An 8,425-nucleotide genomic window follows, 5' to 3' on the forward strand; every position below is an offset into this window, starting at 1 on the left:
ATGTATTACAGAGGAGCAAGAGTATGTGAATTGTATACAAAATCAATAAGTGACCGGTACATTATTTCCATATTAACTTCTGACCAGACCAATGAAAATTGCCTCTGGAATAGCTTAAATGTGAAATTCTATCCAAATATATTACTGAGTTTGAAGTTTCTAAGGATCACGTCTTTGCGTCAGGATTCCTGATCCAGAGACAGTGGCCTGGAAGGGTTGGAGCTTGAAGGCATCATTGACAGTAACTGGAACGAGATCATCAACAGTTTTGATGACATGAGCTTCTCTGAGTCCCTTCTCCAAGGCATCTCTGCCAATGGTTTTGAGAAACCTTCTGCCATCCAGGAGCGAGCCATTCTTTGTATCAGTGGTTACGATGAGACCGCTCAAGCCCAATCTGGGACTGGGAAAACAGCCACTTTTTTTTATATCGATTCTGCAACACATTGAATTGGATCTTTCTGATTTTTTCTATTTTCGGTTGGTGAAGGAGAGATGAGGCTCACCTGGTTAAGATTATGGATGAGTAGCACGGCCATTGGTAACAAAAAATAAATGAATAAAAAGGAGAGAATTGGAAAATAGCAATTATTAAGGAAAGAATTTATTATTTCCAGGCACGAATGAGGACTCAGTTAAATTTGAGTTAAGAAACTGAGAAAGGGACCAAATCTGAGAAGTAGTATGTATGTATGTATGTATGTATGTATGTATGTATGTATGTATGTATTTGTCTAATAGGTTCATCAGTCTTGGAGTTGCTATGGGAAAGCTAACTGGATGGATTGATCCAGGGTTAAGGTGTTCCTGGCATGAGGCAGTTGAGCGTGATTGCTCAATTAAATGAAAAACTAGAGGTCCATGCATCATGAAGTTGATGTGGTAAGGAGAAAATAATATCTAAAGGCTACAGAGGCCTTGGCCCCACACCTACTAGAGTTGGCTCAGCAGATACAGAAGGTATCCATAGCATTAGGAAATTCTATGGGTGCCTTCTGCCACACTTGGGGGACCAAGATACCAGCTGACATACAGAAGCTGACATACAGAAGATGAAAGCTTCCCATACTGTCGTGGGTACCCCATGTCTTGTGTTTGATATGCTTAACCGGAGATACCTGTCTCCCAAATACCTCAAGATGTTTGTACTGGAGGAAAACTGATGAAATGCTAAGCCACGGAATCAAAGACCAGGTCTATGACATATTCCAAAAGCTTGACAGCAGCACCCAGGTGGTTTTTCCGTCAACTGCAATGCTTTCTGACATGCTCGAGGTGATCAAGAAATTGAATCCCCATTTGGATTCTGGTCAAGAAGCAAGAGTTGACCCTGGAGAGTATCTGCCAGTTCTCCATCGGTGTGGAATGGGAAGATTGAACTCTGGACACACTATGTGACTTGTATGAAATGCTGACCCTCACACAGGCAGTCATATTCTTCAACACCTGAATGAAGGTTGATTGGTTCACTGAAAAGATGCAAGCCGCAGACTTGACCGTGACTGCAATGCACAGAGATAGGGGCCAAAAGGATAATGAGATGTTATCATAAGGGAGTTCTGCACTGTCTCTAGCAGAGTATTGATTACCACTGACCTGCTGGCCAGAGGCATTGATGTACAGCAGGTTTCTTTAGTCACCATCTATGACATTCCCACCAACAGGGAAAACTATATCCATAGTGAATAGGTGATGGTAGATGATTTGGCCCTAAGGATGTGGGTGTTTACATGGTCTCAGAAGAAGACAAAGGGCTCTTTGAGAAATTCTACAACACCTCCATCGAGGAGATGTCCCTCAGTGTTGCTGACCTCACCTGAGAGAGTGTCCTGCTACATAGCCCTACCCAGGGTTCAGTCTGGGGGGATGGGATGTTGAAAAGGAGTGGGAGTAAAGAGGAAAGGGAACCAAGGGATGGACATTCTGTCATTTTTTTCTTTGAGTAAATGTCACTTTTTGAGGCACAAGAAGGAATCATAAACATCTTAGACACTCTTTTGTTTGGGTAGGCTCTTGCCCCAGGTACCATCTCTTTTCCCCAAATTATCTCCATAGCCTAGTTAACCTCCACACCCCATTAGGCTTTCCTCACTGCAGCTAAATGCATCTGAAAATGATTCAAGGGGCTAGAGTGTCATTTGGCCTCATTTACTGGACCGAATCTGGGGAACCCCCTGAGTTAAATGGCCCAGGTTATTGTCCCCATGATGGGCATCAGGGAGAGAAAATGGTAGCCATTTTTACATTGTTTTGTATAGTCTAGATTAATTCAGGAAACAAACACAAGATTCTGAATAAAATGACCTGGAAACTGAAAAATGTGTATATTACTGAGTTTGGATAATAGTAACAAGAGGTCTTAAGTATGCAGGAGATAGCTTTCTTCTTTTTTTTTTTTTTTTTTAAATTTTGTTTTTAACATTTTTATTTTTGAGACAGAGAGAGACAGAGCATGAACGGGGGAGGGGCAGAGAGAGAGGGAGACACAGAGTCGCAAACAGGCTGCAGGCTCCGAGCTGTCAGCACAGAGCCCGACGCGGGGCTCGAACTCACAGACCTCGAGATCATGACCTGAGCTGAAGTCGGAGGCTTAACCGACTGCGCCACCCAGGTGCCCCAGGAGATAGCTTTCTAAGAACATTTTTCCACTGTGACTTGTTGAGAACTCACAACAGCACTATAAAATAGGTACAATAACTGTTACTTCATATTTTTAAACATGAAGAAACAGATCATGGTAGTTCAATGCTCAAGACTGCAAATCCAAGACTCAAATTTTAGTGATATAACTCCAGAGTCCATTCTTTTTTTTTTTTTTTTTTTTCCATTTAGTTTGTGGAAAATCATCCTGATGATGATATAGTTTTATTTTGGGGGATAAATTGACTTTTCCCTTGTACCTTTGTTTTCAAAATAACTATCAATTACTAAGATACCTTCATATGTGTCATTTTGAAAATACCACATTATTCTTAATCCTTACCTCATAGTTACATTATATTGAATTTCTAAAAGATCTCTGTGAATCTTCAGGGAAGTGCCAAAACCAACAGAATTTCTAAAAATACATATTATGTTTACAGTTGAAACATTATTTTACCAGTATATTTTCTTCAAACTGTAATAACAAATGTAGAATTGCTTAGGAAGAAAACTTTTCAGACAGAATGGCATGAAATGCCATGGCATAGTTGAGTGTATTTGTTTATTAAGTTAGTGAATTAACTTTTTATATTTTTTAATACTATTAAAAGAGACACTTTTGATTATTAATTAAACTCACTGAACTTTCTGCATTGTACATTGAGATACCCCACTGAGCGCATGAGGACAGAATAAGAATAATGATAAATTCATAAAAAGTGTGTAGGAATGGCTCACCCAAAGTGTAGGGTCACTAAAATAACACAGCTCTGCCTTTCCATTCTGATTGGTTGGCAAGGGCTACCGATATGGAGTAGAAATCTATTTCTGGTTGCTCATTATAAGACAATGCAGTCAAGTATCATCATATCCTAAGAATCTAGACTAAAAATGACACCTCAGGAAGGACTGTAGACATGATATGTTCAAGTGTGTAAAGATGATCATTAAAAAAGGAGACACAAAACCCTGAGAAGAGTCAGAGAAATATCTGGCTCAAATAATTTTATTTTAATAAATAATGTACTTTGCTAGTACCTAAAGCAACGTTTTTTTTAGTAGTCAAGAAAACTGAGAGCTAAAAACAGGGCTGAAATTGACTAAATGGTTTGATGTGCGTAGATAATTGTGTATAATTTAATAAGGTAGAATAATTATGAATACAGCTCAATAGCTATAAGGTACAAAATTTGGAATGTTCTAAAATCTCATACATACACTGTCCTTTCTTTTCATTTTTAATGTACACAGTTATTGCAACTGACTTCAAAACACAGTCTTGTTTATTGATCAGCATACAGGAACTTACTTATTTTAACTATACATAAAACATAACTTCTAAAGGTCAAATGCAATAATAACTTATTTTCCTTCATATGAAATGAAAATATTACATCTGGACATTAAAGTCTCAGAGTTTAGCTAACTGCTTTTCAGAATATGAGCTTTTAATTTTAATGCAGCATTTTTCTGCCTTTTCAGTCTTAATGGACCAGATTTGAGTGTTAAGAAAGATGGATCAAATAATTTCAAATAGCTCCAGGAAAAGAAAATCAAAGTCATTGGATTTAATTCTGCTGCATGCATTAGTATTTAAGTTTAAATGAAAGCATTGATTATCAGTCTTAGTTAATATACATTGAATAACATTCCAGAGTTATCTGTTTCAAGCTAAAATTAAAATATAAATGAACTTTTTCCCTTAACGTCATGGCTATATGGCAGGCCTTTTAGCTAATGTTATATTAATGCTATGTGTATAATTGTAATATATAGCAATAGGCTATTAAGTCTCTGAATTATGGCTTCAAAACCGTAAGACATGTTTTTATAATCTATATATGAATTTCACTTTGCCTCAGTCATGAAAATACAAAAACCTAACCTAGAATTCACACCATCTGGATTCTTTTACACAGCAGAGAATTTGTCAGTGATACCAAATTTCAATAAAATGCTTAAATTTATGCAAAGTTGGGGCGCCTGGGTGGTTCTGTTGGTTAAGCATCCGACTTCGGCTCACGTCACGATCTCACAGTTCGTGGGTTCGAGCCCGCATCGGGCTCTGTGCTAACAGCTCAGAACCTGGAGCCTGCTTCAGGTTCTGTGTCTCCCTCTCTCTCTGCCCCTCCGCCACTCATGCTCTGTCTCTCTCTCTTAAAAATAAATAAACGTTTAAAAAAATTAAAAAAAATTATACAAAGTATGCACTGAAACTAAACTCTGGGTAGGTAACATTGGCCTCTGGCTTATGATTAATTACTCTACTAGCTGATTGTGAGTCATATGTGCTTCTTGGATCTACATACTGACCATAAAATAAAACCAAGTAAACTGGCACATGTCTGTCCTTTCTGCGGATATATATCATGAGTTCTAAAGAAATCGGCATTTCAAACCTACCTCCCACATCTGTGACTTTGGTTTGGTAAGAGATTAAGAGGACAATAAAATAAAGACTTCTGGAGGACGGGTTATTTCCCCACACTCAACTTTCTAAGGACAACTTCATAACTTCACCCCTTTTTGTTTTTACTTCTTGGTGAAGTTCTTCATTCTCTCTCTATATTTTGTCCCTTAGAGCTAGTGGTTGCTGCTTCATTATTGGTGTATAGAAATGCAACAAGTTTCTATACATTAATCTTGTACCCTGCAACTTTACTGAATTTGTGTACCAGTTCTAGCAAATTTTTTTTTGTGTGTGTGAGTCTTTTGGTTTTTCTACATACCATTTCTATTTAACATGGTACCGGAAGTCCTAGCCTCAGCAATCAGACAACAAAAGAAATAAAAGCCATCCAAATTGGTAAAGAAGAAGTCAAACTCTCACTGTTTGCAGACACCATGTTACTCAAACTGTCGTGATCAAGACAGTGTGGTATTAGCACAACAATAAACACGTAGATCAATAGAACAGAATAGAAGACCCAGAAATGAACCCACAATATATGATCAATTAATCTTCAACAAAGCAGGACCAATGGAAAAAAAAAGACATCTCTTCAACAAATGATGTTGGGAAAACTGGACAGAAACATGCAGAAGAAAGAAACGGGACCATTTTCTTACTGCATACAAAAATAAATTCAAAATGGATTAAAGCCCAAAATATGAAACAGGAAACCATGAAAATCCTAGAGGAGAACATAGGCAGTAACCTCTTTGATATTGGACATGGTAATTTCTTAACTAGATGTCTCCTGAGGCAAGTGAAACAAAAGCAAAAACAAACTATTGGGATTTCATCAATATAAAAAGCTTCTGCACAGTGAAGGAAACAATCAGCAAAACTAAAAGGCAACCTATGGAATGGGAGAAGATATTTGCAAGTGACATATCTGATAAAGGATTAGTGTCCAAAATATATAAAAAAAACTTATCAAACTCTACACCCTAAAACCAAATAATGCAGTTAAAAAATGGGCAGAAGACATGAATAGACATGTTTCCAAAGATGCATAGATGGCCAACAGACACATGAAAGATGCTCAACATCACTCGACATCAGGGAAATGCAAATCAAAATCACAATGAGATATCACTTCACGCCTGTCAGAATGGCTAAAATCAACAACACAGAAAACAAGGGGTGTTGGTGAGGATATACACGCACACACAGTATATATACACAAAAGTATATATACACATGTAATATTACTCAGCCATAAAAAAGAATGTAATCTTGCCATTTGCAATGAGGTGGATAGAGCTAGATAGTATTACACTAAGCAAAATAAGTCAGAGAAAGACAAATACTATATGATTTCACTCACATGTGGAATTTAAGAAACAAAACAAATAAATATATGGGGAAAAGGAGAGGAATACCAAGAAACAGACCCTGAACTACAGAGACAGAAAACAAATGCAGGGTTACCAGAGAGGAGGTGGGGGAATTAAATTGATGATGGGGATTAGGTGGGAACTTGTGATGAACACTGGCTGTTGTATGTAAGTGCTAAATCACTAAACTCTACACCTGAAACTAATATGACACTGTATATTAACCAACTGGAAGTTAATAAAAATTTGAGACAAATTTAAAAAAAAAAGAACTAGTAGTTAATTGAAAAGTTTCCCTAACATTTTTTATTTTACTTTCCTCCCCAAGGAGGCCATATTATCATGTTCTTCAACATCAAATACTGAAAAATCAAAATCAAATATTACAGTCCCAGATAAAACATTACATAGCTCTAGTACAAAATAAGAGTCTCAAACTAGACCTAAGCTTAGAGATATTGTGTTACACCGTTAATGTAACACACAAATAGTGCCCTGTGGGTTGTGTGGTTTGCAGCTCTCCCTACCATCCACAGCAGCTCCATGTGTACCTCAAAACTTAGGGAACTTAACTTCTATGAGCAATGGAATAAAAAATTTTCTTTTTTGTTTGGATTTTTGAACTCTTTCTCTCTAGTGTGTTATGAAACAAGGGAAATCGATGCTATGAATATTTCATAGGAAATAAGGTCTGACTCTTACAAATATACCACAGTCTTATTTCCTGGAAAATTAGCTAACATCTTAACATTTTGCTTGAATTTTTAATGAGCCTGTGTAATATGTACCAGGATCAAAAATACTACATGCATTCAGCATTTATTGGCTAAACATAACAATGACTCTAGCATACATATGTGATAAAAGAAATACCGATATAATATTTTCAAATAAAACATTTTGGTTATAATCTAGACACACATGATTTATATAATTCATACAGGTAATTTATATTCTCCACCATTTATAAAAATAAAGGAGAGGATTTTAAAGCAAGATTGTAATAAGATTGTCATATTTTTGCCTTTTCATTTGGATCTTGAAAAATAGTTTAAAAATTGAAAATTTTGACGTTTCATTTAGTACCCTTTGAAGAAGTTTTTAACGGTACATAATAACTTGACATGTTTGTTTGATTCCCCTCCCCGATTTTTGTCTCCTTTCTCAGAAAATAGTAAAATACTCAGTCACAGAATCAAATGCAAGCTAACAACTTATATGCCTAACTTAAAATATACAGCTTTCTTCTGTAGTTTTTCTTTTCCTTTATGTAAAAGTCATAGAGCTGAAAACAATACATAGAAGAAAGAAATGTCATAATGACTAGTTTAGGGAAAGATTGTTGAGCCACAAAGAAATAAATAATTTTTGTTACCTGAAATGAAAATGCATAATTTTGAATAAAATTATACATTCGTGTTTTTTGAGAAGTACCTCTTTCCACATAGCGATCAAGATAAATGCCTCAGGCATTGTAAAGGAAAAAGTGCCAAATGAGTAATATCTCTAATCGAATACTCTCTCCCCGTGCTTAAGTTCTAAATATAAAATAAAGATAGCATCTAACAAAATAAATTACACCTCCCTCTTTACACCAAATCTTTTTGAGATTTGCGGTCATTCTCTGTAATCCATTCCGTTCTTTGTGAAAGGGCAAGCACATACCCTTTAGAAGACTTAAATACATATTAAAGTGAAAGCAGCTAATTGAAAAGATTGCTACTGTGGGATTCCAACTATATGCCATTTTGGAAAAGGCAAAAGTATGGAGACAGTAAAAAGATCACTGGTTGACACACATTTTACGTGGTGAGAGGGATGAACAGGCAGACCACGGCGGATTTTTAAAGCAGTGACAATATTCTGTATGATACCATAGTGATACATTTGTTGAAACCCACAGAATGCGCGACGCTAAGAGTGAACTGTAATGTAAGCTACAGTCTTTGGGTCATGATGATGTGTAGGTTCATCAAACAACAAACGCACCCCTCCAGTG

The 8,425-nt window shown here is 36.5% G+C and overlaps 1 pseudogene; it reads left to right on the top strand.

Moving 5' to 3' along the window:
- LOC123587507 lies at positions 1 to 1,716 on the top strand (annotated as a pseudogene).
- Positions 1,717 to 8,425: the final 6,709 nt, after the last annotated feature.

This window comes from Leopardus geoffroyi, chromosome D3 (genome assembly GCF_018350155.1).
Source record: "Leopardus geoffroyi isolate Oge1 chromosome D3, O.geoffroyi_Oge1_pat1.0, whole genome shotgun sequence".
In the NCBI taxonomy this organism is placed as follows: domain Eukaryota; kingdom Metazoa; phylum Chordata; class Mammalia; order Carnivora; family Felidae; genus Leopardus; species Leopardus geoffroyi.